The following is a 3,075-nucleotide window of genomic DNA, read 5'->3' on the forward strand; positions in this document are numbered from 1 at the left end:
GGCTCACTACCAAGCAGTGGCAGGGGCAGCAGGGCCGGGATGAGCGGGAGCAGCGCCAGGCCGGGCTCGGACTCCTCCCTGGCTGCCTGCCGCTTGAGGCACTACCACATCCCTTGGGGGATGTCAGCTGGCCTGTGGGGATCGGGCTGAAACCAGCAGTCCGACATCCCCCCAGGGGTCCAGGATTGTGAGAGGGCGCAGGCCAGGCTGAGGGCGTGTGTGTGTGTGTGTGTGTGTGTGTGTGTGTGTGTGTGTGTGTAAGAAAAGCAAAGGGGGGGAGCACTTGTTCTCTCTATGGGGAGGCTTTAAAGAACATACCCTCTTAGCCCTTGGGCCCATGAAGGCTTTTGCAACCCAGTTTTCAATGGTTCCTATTAGTTGGGTGTTGTCTCACTGGATTGGACAGAACTGGTGTGAGTCCGTCCTCCCAGATCAGCAAAACCTGGTTGAAAGAGGAAATAACGACTGGCTTAGGAGTCAGGAAACCCGCGTTTGCCCAGCTCTGCAACGTCTGGGTGACCCTGGGCAGGCTGCTAATCCAGAGCTCTCTCTAGCACCTGGAAGTCGGTGGGGACGCCTGGTGCCATGGCCAGTCAAGCTTCAGGTCGAGCTGCCAGCTCTCTATGAGGCGGTGAGGGTAGCGGTGCAGACCAGAATGGAAAGCCCTGACCCTGACTGAAATATCCACCCTGACGGGTCCCCAGGGTGAAAGAGGCTACCGGTGGCATGCCCATATTCAGTCTCAGGTGTCCTTTCCAATAACCCGCTGCAGCTCGCTGGTCCCGGGCTACCGGAGCTCCTGCGGATTTCCATTTCTCAGGTGCCAGGGCTCTTGTCACCGCGTGTCATTGCGTTTGCTGCAGACCCCAGTGGCGCTCAGAGCAAGGTGCAGCAAGCTGCCGACCTCGGGCACTCGGAGCTCCAGGGTTATGGTAAGCCTGACCCTAGCATGCAGGGCGGGGGGGTGGGGGTGGTGAGTAGGCCTCCAGCCTTCTTCCCCATGTCATTAGCGCTTGGGCTTGGTGGTTGCTAATGCCCAGTGAAAAAGCAGGTTTGGATTCTTCAGGAAGGAGCAGGTGTGTGAGTGGGTCTCCCACCCAGGCTGCCTCCGCCTCCCTCCTGAGGCTGGGCCGCTCCAGTCCTCCCAGGACACCAAGCTGGAGTTCATGGACAGCTGGGACGCCTCCCTGGAGGACTGCCGTCTCGTGGCTATGGCTGTGGTAACGTTCTTTTAAAAAGTCGGTATGGCCCGGCAGGTGTGGTTCAGTGGTCGAGCGTCCACCCAGGAACCAAGAGGTTACCGTTGGATTCCCAGTTGGGGCACATGCTGGGTTGCAGGCTCGATCCCCAGAGGGGGGAGCGTGTAGGAGGCAGGCTATCGATGTTTCTCTCTCATCAATGTTTCTCCGCCTTTCCCTTCCTGTCTCAAAACGTATTTTTTAAAAAAATAAATGAAAAGAAAGCTGCTTACAAACCTTAAAAAAAAGTCTGTGTTACTAGATCCGATACTGTCATATTTGTGTTTTCTGCTAAGATGCAGTAGACAGTGACTCCAGTGCTTGGGGGGTAGACCATTCTGTTGAGTCTGCTCTGCTAAGGGGAGGAGCGCTTGCTGGGGCCGCTCAGGCCCCTGGGGGCTGGCAGATGGGTTTCCCAGTTTGACTTGAGCAGCGGGAGTCAAGGGAGTAAGAGTTGCATTTCTTTAATATGCGTTGAACACATAATGTGTTACATGTTTTGGAGGTGGAGGCAAGATTTGAGAGCCTTCCTTGTGGGGTGTGATTAAAGCAGGGGTGGGCAAACTTTTTGACTCGAGGGCCACAATGGGTTCTTAAACTGGACCGGAGGGCCGGAACAAAAGCATGGATGGAGTGTTTGTGTGAACTAATATAAATTCAAAGTAAACATCATTACATAAAAGGGTACGGTCTTTTTTTTTTTTAGTTTTATTCATTTCAAACGAACCGGATCCGGCCTGCGGGCCGTAGTTTGCCCACGGCTGGATTAAAGCCACCCATGTCAGCATGTGAAATAGCCTAGAGACAGAGAGCTGAGAGCCCTGCCCGCACAGGCATGGTCCAGGCATGGGCGCAGGTGCCATGCCAGGAGAGACGGCCTGGCAGCACTGTCTGGCGGAGGCAGAGTGGTTGAGAGGGTGGGAAGAGAGGGAGGTTTGGCTGTGAAGGAGGAAAGGATCACAGCGGGAGGGGAGGGGGTGTGAGGGAGGGGACTCACTGTTAATGAAGGACCAGCAGATCAGACTGGAGAGGGAAGCTTCCCCGGGGATGAGTTCCAGGAAGGGGAGGGAAGGATTTATTGAGTCTGGGGGAGGAAGTGTTATGCAAAGTGCTGAGGTCCCAGAAAACGTCAGTGTGTTCATGGATTCCAAATAACCCGAGGACTGGCTGTGAAGACACGGGTGCACCAGGGGCTGCCAGCCGGTGCTGCTGTTTCGCCACCACCCAGACATTCCCAACACAAGGTTTTATGGAGTACATAACACAGAAAAACAGGCGTGCAGGGGGAGTAGTGCTTGCATGAGGTCAAAACACCAGCTGTTTACAATCCAGGCACACATCTAGAAGTTTCTGTTTGACCTTAGACTGAGTTGCTGGCCAGGTTCCCAAGGTCTCACCGTCCCTACTGCTGGCTTTCACTATATTTCCCACGGGCGGGGGGGGGGGGGCGTTGGAGCCTTGGAAGGGGCCCATTTACCATATAGGAGGGATGGTCTTGCGAGTCTAGATCCAGCTTCCTCGGTACCTAGAGGAGGAGAGGTGGGGGCAGTCCCAGCAGGAGGGTGTCTGTCCTGCAGAGTAGGAGGAGGGCATTGAGAGTGAGGAGGAGAGGAGGGCCCCAATGCTTGAGCATGAAGGAGGCTTGAAATTGAGGAAGGGACAGCAAGCTGACTAGAAACCTAGTGTCATTCACGGCGGAAGTCTTTCCCGGGCACCACCTTCTAGGTACCAGTGGGTGTCCAGGCACCCACGGGCCCAAGGCTGATGGGAGCACGTCTCCGACAGGAGCACCCTCTAAAGGGGAGGATGAAGGGTCAGGTGGCAGACAGCCCGGAGT

Source organism: Myotis lucifugus, unplaced genomic scaffold (genome assembly GCF_000147115.1).
Source record: "Myotis lucifugus unplaced genomic scaffold, Myoluc2.0 scaffold_415, whole genome shotgun sequence".
Lineage (NCBI taxonomy): Eukaryota > Metazoa > Chordata > Mammalia > Chiroptera > Vespertilionidae > Myotis > Myotis lucifugus.